A 14,529-nucleotide genomic window follows, 5' to 3' on the forward strand; every position below is an offset into this window, starting at 1 on the left:
ATCCTGTTAGTTCTAACATAATTACTATGTTAATTTCTGTGTGTTTTGCATATTAAATGGAGCGTACTCTGGGAAGCTAATGACCGCTATGTCAGCTTTTTATTAAATCACAAAATAAACATGCACAATCCTCCTTCCAAAGAAAATTAATTTACTATTTCTGCCAGAGTTTAAATATTGGGTAGGCTTTGAAGATTTGACTTCTCTTTGGGGAGACAGTGGGCATGCAGTAGCTTCTTGATTCCTTAGATCATCCTCAAGGCAAGAGCATTTTCAAGGGGAGAGAATTTAAAAGTTTCTCTTTTTTTTTCCTTTTTATCCTTTATTTTTAGCATTGCACAGTTATAAAAACAACTGACATACACTTATAGCCTAGTTTTATGACTATATTAGTTAAGTATTAGTGGGTGGGCAAAGAAATATGAAACCAAATACCTAGGTTCAAAACATTTCAATCAAGTTGGAAATGCAAAATGCAAGACAGTCCAGATTACACTCCTTTTAAGCCAAAGTCACAAAAACAACCAGGAAGTCCTGCCTCATTCCAGCTCCAAACTGAATATGCATGTCTATCAGAGGAAGATGATAATGAATCACACCAAGGCACACCAAAGACAGAAAGAAGGTCAAAAAAGCCTGTGGACAGTAGCAGCCTCTCTGGACCCTTCTTCTTCTCTGTATGGCCTTATTTCTTAGTCTCTCAGTCATGTCCAACTCTTTGCATTCTTCTTCTCTGTATGGCCTTATTTCTTAGTCTCTCAGTCGTGTCCAACTCTTTGCAACTCTGTGGACTGAAGCCTGCCAGGCTCCTCTGTAAATGGGCATTCTCCAGGGAAGAATAGTGGAGTGGGTTGTCACACCCTCCTCCAGGGAATCTTCCCAACCCAGGGATCACCCCAGGCCTCCCACATTCTTTACCCTCTGAGCCATCAGGGAAGCCCAAGAAGAATGGCTTTCCTGACCGGGAAATGAACCCTGTCCGAAGCACTGAGAGCACCAAATCCTTACCACTAGACCACCAGGGAGCGTTGTGTAGCCTTATAACCACCTGAACTACAGGGTGCTGCACAGCAGGTGTTAAAAGTAGAGGATCCTGCTTTAGAGACTATAGAATATGTAGCCTATATTTCCTCATTCAGTTCTTACTCTTCCTCTAAGCAATTACCTGGGAGGTATTTTTGTGTGATGGAAGAGTGATGTTGTGAGACCTCTGACGTACTTACTTTAACCTCAGTTCCATTCCATACAGGTATACTTCATTTTATTTTATTTTATTTTTTTAATTTTTTTTTACTTTACAATATTGTATCGGTTTTGATTGTGCTTTCCTTTATTCTGTTTCACTGATACCACACTTCTTTTATTTATTTTTTTTTTAAATTGAAGGTTTATGACAACCCTGCATAAAGCAAGTCTATTGTCACCGTTTTTCCAACAGCATTTGCTCACTTCAGGTCTCTGTGTCACATTTTGGTAATTCTCACAATATTTCAACTTTTCATTATTATTATATTTGTTACAGTGATCTATTGTCAGTGATCTTTGTGACAATGCAAAGATAACTGATCTTAGATCACAGATCATAGAAGGCTCAGATGATGGTTAGCATTTTCAGTAATAAAATATTTTTATTAAGGCATGTACATTTTTTATACATAACACTATTGTACACTTAATGAACTATAGTATGACTTAAATGACTAAACAACAACAACAAAATAATATAAACAATTTTTTTTTGCTCTGGGGAACCAAAAAATGCGACTTGCTTCGCTGCAATATTTGCTTTGTTGTAGTGTCCAAACCCACAATGTCTCTGAGGGATGCCTAGATTCATTACATAATTTCAGGTATGTCTCTGAGACTTTGTTTCCACTTCCATAAATTGAAATAAATACTAAAACTGTTACATTGCTAATGCACAATCAAGTGAGATGAATTTTGGAAAGAACAAAGCTGTATCTGGCATGTGTACCATGTTTTATATATATGTATACATATATATAATTTATAAATACTTGTTATAATTATTATATACAATAATTCAAATCTTTTAGGGGGACAATAATATCTAGTTTTTGTTTATTTATCTGCTTTAAATTTTTAATTCCCAGGCAGGCAGGCCATGGATTATCTTAGTTCCTAATGCTAAAGAAAAAGTGACAGCAATATTAAATTATAATAAATTCAGATATTTTATTTAATTCTAATGGAGTTCTAAAATATAAAAATTAAAACATTTATCAGATATTTTATTTTCTTAGATATTAACATTTTATTATTTAAATAACATAAATTCATTGCCGTGTGCTGTTATCTTTTAATTTTCAAACTTATATACGTTTTATCATTTGTTCTTAAAAATAAACACTGAATTATGAAGTGAGAGCAGGTATTAATATATACATCCTGAAATCCATAGCGGTTAAAGGAATAGCCTAAAGACCAAAGTTTGTTGGTGAAAAAGTCAGGACCAAACCCCAGATCTCCTTTCACCTAGCGCAAACTTGTTTTACCATCTAGAAGATGGCTTTCCTAAGAATCATTGAGTATTTCTTTTACCCTTTTGATTTCTCATTCTTTCCTCTTTTGATAGCTTGCCCTTGAAAACTCAAAAATTCAGCAGGTGAAAGAAAAGATTTCAAATGATATTCATCTCTAGTGCTCACAGTGAGCGTAAAACTATTTAGGTTTTTCATACTGTTATATAAAATTATCCTAAAGCTTTTGCATTCATAAAATATACTTGTTAATTTTTATCAACTCAGGATCATTTTATTTTCATCAATGATTACCCTCAGCTATAATAAAGTGGTGCCTGAAGGCAAGATTTCCCAACATGGATTCCAAAGATGTATTACGAAGCATTTCTGGAGGACTGTAAGCAAAACATTTTCCAGTGTTTTCAGAATATTTGGTCCATATCCACCAGCATATTTTCATAAAACCATTGTTAGCCAAGGTTTTCTACTGAAATCTTGTGGAGGCATTCATTAGTTGTGTGATCTGTGGAAAAGTCATACCATGTTTTGAACACTCAGCCTCCTGATCTGCTACACAGGGAAAACGACATATATTTTCATTGCATTTGTTGAGGATTTAGAAGAAATTTTGCAAATTTTCTAGCATAAGACCTAGAATTTAGCAAATTCTTAGCACATTTGGGTATCCACTTTACATCTGTATCCTAAATCATTTAATACAATTTTAAAAACAGTAAATAAATCAGTTTTGTTAATTGGTCATTAAAATCGCTAGATAAGTAAACTCTGAACAAATATTGACGGCTTTATTGTAGTCAGTTCATTCTTGTATATTTCAGCATAGCTGTAAATAATAAGATTTATTCATTTCTTTTTACTCACCCTTTGTCCTACTGCTCTAGATAACCTTCTTTTCCTCATCTCTCCTTTCCACCACCTTACCAAATACTTCTGTCTCCAGAGCTTTTCTTGCCCATGCTTCCCTAAGGAGTCATGGAGATGTCCCTTCCCAGATGTACAGAGCTAAGACTACAGATCAGCCTTAGCAGACACTAGACTCTTACATCTACAACTGCCCTGCTATCCATGAATGTAATGTTGTGACTAAATTATTTTTGACCTCTAGAAAAGTTATTTCCCAGCTGACTTTTTGATAGCTCACACAAACAAGGAAAAACACCTGAAAAACCTTCCCTTCAGGTAGCTTAGATAGAACAGTATCCTGAGTAAATATAGTTTAGGCTAAAGCTGAAAACATCCTTTAAAAGTCTCGCAGTTTATTCACAGGTGATGCTCAATATTCATATGGCAAGGTGCTCATGAAACTTATAGTGACCAACTGACTTAGTTTATCATGTCCTGGGGGTACTGCTGGGACATGAGACTTCCAGTCCCTAAAAGTACAAAAGTGTGGGCCAAACCAGAACAAGTTGGTCGCTGTTTGGGAACGGCCATAACATAGATCTTTTAAAAGCATAATACTTATCCAACATCATTTTATGAATTGTATGTTTACTATATAGGCCTTTTACTGCATCACAGCTTCCCCAGAATGTAACCTAACTGAGGACAGAGACTGTACTTTAGTCACTCATGACAGCCATGCCAAGTCACTTGGTAGGTTCTCAAAAACAGGTAGGTTTCTTCTCAGGAGAAGGAAAGAAAGGAGGGAAAGAAGAATGAAGGGAGAATAGCAAAAAGAAAGAAGAAATGGAGGGATGTCTTTGCTTGTTTATCTGTCTCATCTTCGGCACAGTTAATGAAAACTTATATACACAGTTATCAAGGGGAAAACCCTAGAACCATAAGATTGTTTTCAAGACTATAGACAATGAATGACTCCCTGAAGTGTAGAGCACTGGCATGCAAGAGCTTCCTGTAAACCGTTGACACTGCAAGTGTCACGACTGCAAGTTCTGAAAGATGTTAAAAACTTCAAAAAGGCATACTTCATTGTCCGAAAATGTCACAGGTGATAAAAATCAGATTTATCTATATCTGCTGTCTTATAAAAGTAAAATTCAAACTGATATATAATCATTGCTAATGCTTTCTGTTCAACCACACACTGTTTAACTCTGTCATGTTATTTTCTCCCGACTGAAATATTCAATCCTGTATTGCATTTGCTTCAACTTGCTTTCCCTGGATCCTTGACAGGGCTATAGATTATACAGGAAAATTCTAAAAGGAAGTGACTCCATGAGCTCCAATTACGGATGAGATGATGATTCAAATTCAGGGGCATGGCGTCTGTGGCCTTTGGTATCGGTAGCTGAACCACTTCTCAGTCAGGTTTCTTTGCTCCAAGGCAGATGGGTAAAGCTTCAACCACACAGATCTGTCCTCTTTTCCTGAGTGCTACCACATCTTGCTACGGCAAAGGCTGCGACACCTGCATTACCGCTTTATCTTGCTGCCTTCAACCAAGGAAAAACTTTCCATGGTATGTCTTCTTTGAAGCCATCAGTCAAAATTGGTCAGCTTTTGTCCAAAATCACTGTTTTTTAATGTAGTAAACTGGAATTATTATTTCTGTCTTACTCACTGGACTATAAGCTCCATAGGGACAGAGACTTTCACATGCATCTTGAAATCCTTGGCATGTAGCACAAGTTCCGCTACATGAAGAATATGTGCATATTTATTAAATAAACATCAGCAAACAATGCTGCATGAGTGTCTATAAAAGAAAACATTACTAATTGTAAAGCATAAAAATACTAAAAATCTTACAATCTTATTTTCTGACTCGTTTGTCTTTTTAACTAATTTTATGATTTCTATTATCAGAGTGATAAGTTTTTTCAGTTAAACTGCTATTATTTAAAGTGTAAAATAAGTGTGCTGTTGCTGCTGCTAAGTCGCTTCAGTCGTGTCCAACTCTGTGCGACCCCAGAGACGGCAGCCCACCAGGCTCCCCCGTCCCTGGGATTCTCCAGGCAAGAACACTGAAGTGGGTTGCCATTACCTAATTACAAATTTTTCTTTCAAATTATATTTTTAAGATATCAACCCAGATAAATAGAAAGAAACTTGCATTACAGTGATAGCACTGTGTTTCTTGGGAATTCACAGCATAAAGTAGGGTTTTCAGTGTGTTTTTCTTGAGCTTTTCCTGCAAAACTGCCACATGGACTAGTCATGGTAAAGGTTTTTAAATCCCCTTTCAAAGTCAACTATTTTCAAATTACTGCAGTACCATAAAAATTTCAGACATCAGACTCAGTTTGGTGCACTTTTAGACAGGCAAGGCTTTACACAAAGATGCTGGGCTGTAAGTCTACAAAAGTGAAAGTGAGAGTTGCTCAGTCTGTCCCAGGCATCAGGCCAGAATACTGGGGTGGGTAGCTTATCCCTTCTCCAGCAGATCTCCCTGATCTAAGAATCGAACCAGGGTTTCCTGCATTTCAGGCAGATTCTTTACCAGCTGAGCTACTAGGGAATCCCCCTAACAAAAGTGATATGAATGTAAATAAACCCTGTTTTTGTATAAGTGTTCTAAACTCCTGTACCTCCTTATGGCTTCCCACATGGTCCTAGTGGTAAAGAACCTGCCTGCCAGGGCAGAAGACATGGGTTCAACCCCTGAGTTGGGGAAATACCCTGGAGATGGGCAAGGCATGGCAATCCACTCCAGGATTCTTGCCAGGAGAATCCCACGGACAGCAGAGCCTGGCAGGCTATGGTGTATAGGGTGGCAAAGTGTCAGAATCGACTGAAGCGACTTAGCATTCAAAAATGGCTTTTAAGAAAGAGAATCATAGACTTAGAAGATGAACTTATAGTTGCTGGGGGGAAGGGATAGTTAGGGACTTTGGGAAGGTCATGTACACACTCCAACTACTATATTTAAAATGGATAACCAACAAAGACCTATCATATAGCACATGGTCCTATGCTCAATGTCACGAGCTAGCCTGGATAAGAGTGGGGTTTGAGTGAGAGTACAGTTCAGTTCAGTTGTTCAGTTGTGTCCAACTCTTTGCAACCCCATGGACTGCAGAACACCAGGCCTCCAGGATCATTATCAACTCCTAGAGTTTACTCAAACTCATGTCCATTGAGTCGCTGATGACATCCAGCCGTCTCATCCTCTGCCATCCCCTTCTCCTCCTGCCTTCAATCTTTCCCAGCATCAGGGTCTTTTCCAATGGGTCAGTTCTTCCCATCAGGTGGCCAAAGTATTGGAGTTTCAGCTTCAGCATCAGTCCTTCCAATGAATATTCAGGACTGATTTCTTTTAGGATTGACTTGTTGGGTCTTTTTGCAGTCTAAGGGACTCTCAAGAGTCTTCTCCAAAACCACTGTTCAAAAGCATCAATTCTTCAGTGTTCAGCTTTCTTTATAGTTCAACTCTCACATCCATACATTACTATTGGAAAAACCATAGCCTTGACTAGACAGACCTTTTTGTTGGCTAAGTAATGTCTCTGCTTTTTAATATGCTGTTTAGGTTGGTCATAAGCATCTTTTAATTTCATGGCTGCATTCACCATTTGCAGTGATTTTGGAGCACCCCCAAAATAAACACTGTCACTGTTTCCCCATCTATTTGCCATGAAATGATGGGACTAGATGGCATGTTCTTAGTTTTCTGAACATTGAGCTTTCAGCCAACTTTTCACTCTCTTCTTTCACTTTCATCAAGAGGCTCTTTAGTTGGGTGAGAATGTTCACCTGAAACTACCATAACATTGTTAATTGGAGATATCCCAATACAAAATGCTTTGGTGTTACAAAAATAAACATATAAAAAGCTAAAAAAAATTGAACTCTACGAAAAAAAAAAAGTGGCTGTTTAACACAGTAACATTGTGGCTTTTGACAAATCAACGAAACTATGTAAGTCATAGTTTGCTCTTCTGTAAACTCCTACAAATGATACCTGCAGTGCAAGATTTCCAGAAGATAAATAAAATATAATACTTTTTTTTTTTGCGGAGCATATGTGCTCAAGGAATGATAGTTTACTTCTTTTCTCCAGTGGTTCCTGGAACTTTATACCACTGCCTTCCCATAAATTATGTTTCTCATATTTTCCATGCTTGCAATTTGATATCTCTTATATGTTATTTAGAAAAACAACCTCTGTCCAATTTCCTTGTTATTTTGACTGAGATCTGGCCCTGCTCTCTGGTTTTACCTCTGTCTTACTAGTTTCACTATCGAGCATAATATTAATATATACATTAATAAATGTGTTAATATATACAATATATATATAAGAACTTTTTTGCTTATACATTATTTCCTTTCTTATCTATGCTAGACAGTTTAATCTTTATTATTTCAGGAGAAAGCTACTGTAGGAGAGCAATATGCGCTATTTTTCTTTTTTTTTTCAATTAACTTTTATTCTTCTCTAGGTTGTATGCCGCTGAAATGGCAAAATCTCTTTGTCAACCAATAGTGTTTGGCCCTATTCTAGTTGCACCGTAAGTTTTTAACATTTTTTTTAATATTTATTTATTTGGCCATGTGGGGTCTTAGTTGCAGCATGTGGACTCTCCAGTTGCAGCATGGGCTTGGCTGCCCTGAGACATGGCATGCGGGATCTTAGTTCCCCAACAAGCAATCAAACCCATGGCCCTTGCATGGAAGGTGGATTCTTAACCACTGGACCACTGAAAAAGTCCCAACACTATTTTTTTTTTAAAATATTGACTATTGTGGCAGTTCTCAATGAGTAAGAAAATAAGCAAGAAGACAAACACACTCACACACACACACATACACACACACACCTTTTCTATGCTGGCATCTTAACTATGACCCAAGAAATGGAAAACAGGGAAATGTCAATCTGTGAAACACCGCCATAAATGGTTGTTATAATCTGCTGAAACATCAGCAATTCATCATGTTCTAGAGATATGAGAGACCTCACAGCTGAGAGAAATTGAAACACATAATAGGAAATAGAACGGGCAAAGGACATACAATCTCTTACCAACTTATTCAAAAAACCAGTATCTCCTTCTGACCATTAAGTTTTATCTTCCTATGACTCTTCTCTTTTACTGAAAATGGCAAACTTACATTCTATTATCCCATACAAATTTTGAAGGACTTCCACATGACTTGACAAATTTTTATCTCTCTAACAGCATACAGTGTTGCTATTTTTATCCTCACTAATAATTACAATATTATATAAACCAAATGTCTTAAGTCAGACAGTAGAGGGCAAAGCCATAATTTCACTAATCAAACATATTTACTCAGCGTCTACCATGCACCAGGTATTATTTTAGACACTGGGGACACACTGGTAAACAAAATAGAATAAAATCCCTCCCTTCATGGAGCTTAGATTGTAGTGTAGAAAACATAATGAACAAGTTTTAAAACATTGCCTATTTAGAGGAAACCAAGGAAACCAATACAGTAGTGGGGCTTCCCTGGTGGCTCAGATGGTAAAGCATCTGCCTACAATATGGGAGACCCGGGTTCTGTCCCTGTGTCAAGAAGATCCCCTGGAGAATGAAATGACAACCCACTCCAGTATTCTTGCCTGGATGATCCCCATGGACAGAGGAGCCTGGCGGGCTAAGGTTTGTGGGGTCACAAAGAGTCAGACAGGACTGAGCAAGTAACACACACACGTAATACAGTAGTGAGACTGGGAATATGAAGGAAGATTTACTTTAAGCCTGTTAGGGAAAGTTCTCTGAGGGCAGATAACTGCAATGATAAAGAGTACTTGAGAAGGAGTCAGGCTTACAAAATTCTGGGGAAGTGAATTCCAAAGAGGGAGGAATAGGTGTAAATGTCATCAGCAGTGTTGAACCTTCGGTCTCCAGTTTCTCAATCCAGTGCTCTGTCCAAAATCATTGTTGACTCCTTTCTCCACCTGTGTTTAGAGAAGGTGCTTGCAGATAAACTTCTGTTTACATGAACCCCATATTTATTGATACTTCAGATGTGCCTCCAGAATGACTCATTCCATTTATAACATGCCACCATCTGGTACTCTATATATCCATGATAGTGAAGTTGGAAGACTGAGCGCTTTTTCATTTATCTTCCAACATTGCTGCATGCCCAGTGCATTAACATACGGCCCAATTAGCTAGAACATGGCACTAATGAGGCCAGTTGTAAATTCAATTTTTGTACGGGCCACTTAGCTTTTTATTTTGTTCTGGCTGAAGGTCTGCTCTCCCACTGTTCACAGTTGCATGAGTCGCCTCCAGGTTAGCCACTCTGCCAATGTTTTTCGTGCACCTCCCCCTCTCCCTTCATCCCTGTTCCTATTACAGGGCCCTCCACAGAATAGATGTTCAATTAATGTCCGTTTGCTTCATCTTTTAAATTTTATTTACAGAAAGAACTTGAAAAAAGTTGGTTTGTTGTACATCACATATTAGGATCTATATGAACTTCTTCCTTAAAAAACTTCAACTTTGAGGGACTGTATCACTGACAGGCTTAGCATTAGTGTACCTCTCTTCTCTCTCCTTTACTAAGCAAATGCTCCAACCCCATCTTTTGAGTCAATGACTTATTGCTATTTACATCATTTTTATGTCTAGATCCACCTGTGCTTCAAGGAAAATTTGAATGCTGCTTCTTCTGCGAAGTTCTTCATGATTCTACCTCCTCTCTCAAAGCTCTCATAAAATGTGTTATCTGTCTACATTTTTTTTTCATAGTATTTGCCGCTTCCTGTTTTGCATCATTTTTGTGTATCTCTTAACCTCTTCCCAGTTCTTACTTCCTTGAGTGAGGGTTTAATCTCTAAAATCCCCTTAAAACCACCAAAAAGTTTTTTTCTTCACCTCTTCTATTTAAAAAAATGCAGTGACTTTGATTCTGTTAGTTTCAGTTTTACCATGTTAGAAATAAGTGTGTAATAATATCTTCCCGTGCACTTACTATAATGACTAAATGTGTGTGCTGTGCTTAGTTGCTCCGTCATGTTTGACTCTCTATGACACCAAGGACTGTAGCCTGCCAGGCTCCTCTGTCCATGGAGATTCTCCAGGCAAGCATACTGGAGTGGGTTGCCATGCCCTCCTCCAGGGAATCCTCCCAACTCAGGGTTGAACCCAGGTCTCCTGCATTGCACGCAAATTCTTTACCATCTGAACCACCAGGGTGATGCAAAATCCAGTGTTGTGTAATATTCTAATTCTGCCACTTAGTTTTGCAATTTAGGACAATCATTCAACCTGCCTTAACTTCAACGTCTTTATCTATAAAACATAAGAGTGGTGACTCCAATCCTTTAAACTTAATTTGGAAACTAAATGAGTATGAAGTACCTAATATAATTCTCAGAACATATTAACAATTCAGTAAAAGCCAACTTTTTTCTTTCTGCTGTTGTCATTCCTATATGACAATCACATTGCCTGGTACATAATAGAAACTGTAAATAATATTTATTGAGTATTATAGTTAATACTCAAATATTTACTGGGTATTGATTATGTGCTTAGACTATGTGCTAGGCCCTATGCTTAACATGAGACACAAAAGTGAATACTAAAGTTGTTAAAGTTTGTAGTTTAGCCACTAAAATATACATTAAACATATCATTTAATCCTGCACAAAGTATGAAGTTGAATAAATGTAAGATTTTATGAGTGGATGAACTATACAGGGGAGAAGTCAGAGTTCCTTGCACAAATTCTGGGCCTGAAATATTACTGCATGAAAGCATCCTTTATTTGTTTTTTAAGAAGTCTGAATTTTTCTATAGGTAATAAACCATCAAATTTGGAAACCCAGCCAGTTTCTAGCTTTGGCTCAAAAAGTAATAAATTCAAAGAATGCAAAACACATTTACTGGGCAAAGCTCTCTCCAAGAACCAAAACAAAATGGGAAAAGGAGCATTCCTGGCAGCTTTCCCTCAATTTTTATTGCTTATACAAACTGCTTTTGCAGGATGTACTTTGGACAACTGAATTATGAGCCTTAACTTTAGCATTGTTCATCAATTTATCTTCTGTAACTCAACAGGATCTGACTGGAAGCCAAAGTCATAATTCAGTTGTCCTCAACACATAATATCAAGGGGAAGGAAAGCATCGTGCAGACAAAAACTTAGAAAGTACGATTCTGTAGAAGGATTTTTTTCCTCCTCTTACTTTCCCAAAGATTTCTAAGCCTTTCTAGTCAGGAGTATTGTGTCACTGGGGGGAGATGAATTTAAGAAAGAAAGCAGAAGGAATTCTTGCCTTCTACTACCTGAATCATATTTTAAATCACTCCTCAAATCATTATTCTTTCTTTCCAGCTGACATATTCATTTTATTTCCAAAAGTAGAAACAATTAATCAGCACTATATTGATAATACCTGGATAATGTTTTAACCTTCACAGCAATCTATTTTTATACAATTCATGCAATGCAAGTTGACTTTTTTCTGTAATTATTACTTAGAAAAAAGCTCTGGTGTGTGTATGCTTCATGTGTATTTAAAAAATGAAGAAACATTTTAAACAAATAGTGTTATCACATACATCCATGTGATGAAACCAAAGTGTGTATTCTTAAAACAAAATGAATTGGTAAAAACTGCTTATAAATTGCTTGTAAAATAAAGAATGTATATTGCTAAGAGATTTCATTCTTCAATAATGCTATTACTCACACAGGCATTGTGATTTATGAATTTCAGATAGGGAGGGAGGGAGGAAGAGAAAGAGTGAGAGATACAGAAAAACAAAAGAGAAAAGGCAGAAAAAAGGCACCCATACTTTTTATCACAGTGTTATAGCACCAAACGAATACCGATGGCATCTCATATTTTAATTGTCTCTCTTTTTCAATTTCTTTTCTTCCTTATTTTGTCTTTAACCAATGTTTCTATAATTCTGGTGTTCTATTTTGTATACAACTTTTTAAATTTTGCTATTTAAATTTAATATTATAATATAAGCTTGCTCTCATGATATTGTAATTCCTGAACACATAATTTTCATGGCTCTCATGTATCCCGTAGAATCTGTGCAAATGTGGTAGAATGGACAGAGGTTTTCTGTCTCCTGCCCTTGGAACCACTCCATTTTGACTCCGGATTGAGAAGATAATGTCTACACACAGTAATTGATTGAACTTATGCCGTGTATAGAGTAAAGCAGAGTGTCTTAGGAACTCCATGCTGAAGGGTCCACTAACTCCAACCAAAGCACCAGTGGCATGAATGGAACTTACCAGCTCACGTACAAAGTAGGGCCACACAGTGAGGCCCTAAAGGGAGAGCGGGAGGAGAGCAGGAGCAAGAGGAGGAAAAGGAACCTAGGCACTGTGAGGTGTACAGAGGAAGAAGACATCTGAAGGGGCAGCTGACTAGGAAGAAGAAAGGGAAATATGACATGCATGGGCTATGGTATATTTACATCTATAACCATGTAACTTTAGATTCTCTGAAGATTAACCAAATTCAAACGTCTTCCTGGTAGTTCCAAAATATAAGAGCATAGACACAACAACTTTATTTAAACAACAAATTTTTGAATGAACAATGATTGTTTACAAACTCTATAGTCCACAGCTGTTAAGTGTCCATCATGTCTGAGGTAGGATGGGGCAGAAGAGAGAGAAAAAATTCTCCTCAAATAGTTATAGATTGTCACCTGTTAAATCTGAGCTCAATTCATATTTTGTTTTGCTTCAAGTTATGTATTGTATTATCGGCACATCTACCTCCCTACAAACAAGATAGTACAAAATATTGTTTACACACACACACACACGTTTTCCTTTTTTCTGAGGATATATGGATTTGATTATATCATTAAAACATTTGTCTACAAATTAATGAAATAATGGAACAAACTCTGCCCAGAGAAATGCTTTGAATGCAAAACAAAGAAACAGAAGATAGCCACCTTTGAAAAATATGGTTTGTGCCTTCATTTAAATCCCTAATGAACAGAAAATGTGAACAGAAAACTCAGTACCCAGGAAATGTGGAGAAATGAATAACTACTCATCATTTGCTCAAAAGCTTTCTGAGCAATCAATGCACAAACAATTAAAAGGTTGAGAGGTGGGGTCAGAGGTTGTTCTTTGGAGGGAAGAGCTGATCCAAGCGGAGAGTCCCTTGGAAATTAATTAGAGCCTAGTTAGAAGTCAAAAATAAAGAACATAAATGATCCTGTGCTCCCCCAGCCACGTCACACAAACGATGATGGAATGCATTTGTGAATCTTTCCTGATGCCTTCATACTGAATTAATCACTCTTCCTACCCTGAACACATGGCAATTTGCTTCAAACTCCATTTGGAATGCATATCACACTGACTTCTTTTAAACTTAGTTATATGCTTGCCTATCTCTCCTACCAAATTAAAAGCTTTTCTAGGCTAGAATCCTTATCTGAAAGCATATTGCTGGTTTTAAGAATAATATCTAAAATGTTTTATATGTAATTGATATGAATTATTTAAAATTAAAATGTGATTTCCTCAAACAAAACAAGAGTCCTCACTTTTTATAAAATGTATGGAATGTTTAAGCTTTTTTGATATTATTGGTGATAGGACCAACTTTTTATGAAAAGGAAAAGTAGATGTGTGTCTATATTCGTGAATAATGAAGTGACTGAGAGAAACAGGCAGACCAAGACACAGAGAAAGAGAACGGGCTCCGAATGTCTTCAAGATTTCTGTTTTAAGATTAGCCTTTAATTTGATATTAAAATAGCTATATTGTATAATTTCTCAGATGTATTAACTCATTTGAGCTTAAACATGGTTTATATTAATCAGCATGTGAATGATACAGGAAAACAAAGGTAAGAATAAATATGATATAGAATATAAATAATAAGCTGTTCAAATAGAATAGACTAAGATATTATTCCAAAACCAACCCACCACACACAATTTCAGATTTATCTATTTATTTTAAAAGTTGAGCTTATTTGGTTATCTGGGGAGGCAGTGATCAAGTCCATCCACAAAAAAAGAAATGCAAAAAAGCAAAATGGTTGTCTGAGAAGGCCTTACAAATAGCTGTGAAAACAAGAGAAACAAAAGGCAAAGGAGAAAAGGAAAGATATACCTATTTGAATGCAGAGTTTCA

This window comes from Bos grunniens, chromosome 18, assembly GCF_055505025.1.
Source record: "Bos grunniens cultivar Pamir isolate PY7600 chromosome 18, Bosgru_T2T1.0, whole genome shotgun sequence".
Taxonomy (NCBI): domain Eukaryota; kingdom Metazoa; phylum Chordata; class Mammalia; order Artiodactyla; family Bovidae; genus Bos; species Bos grunniens.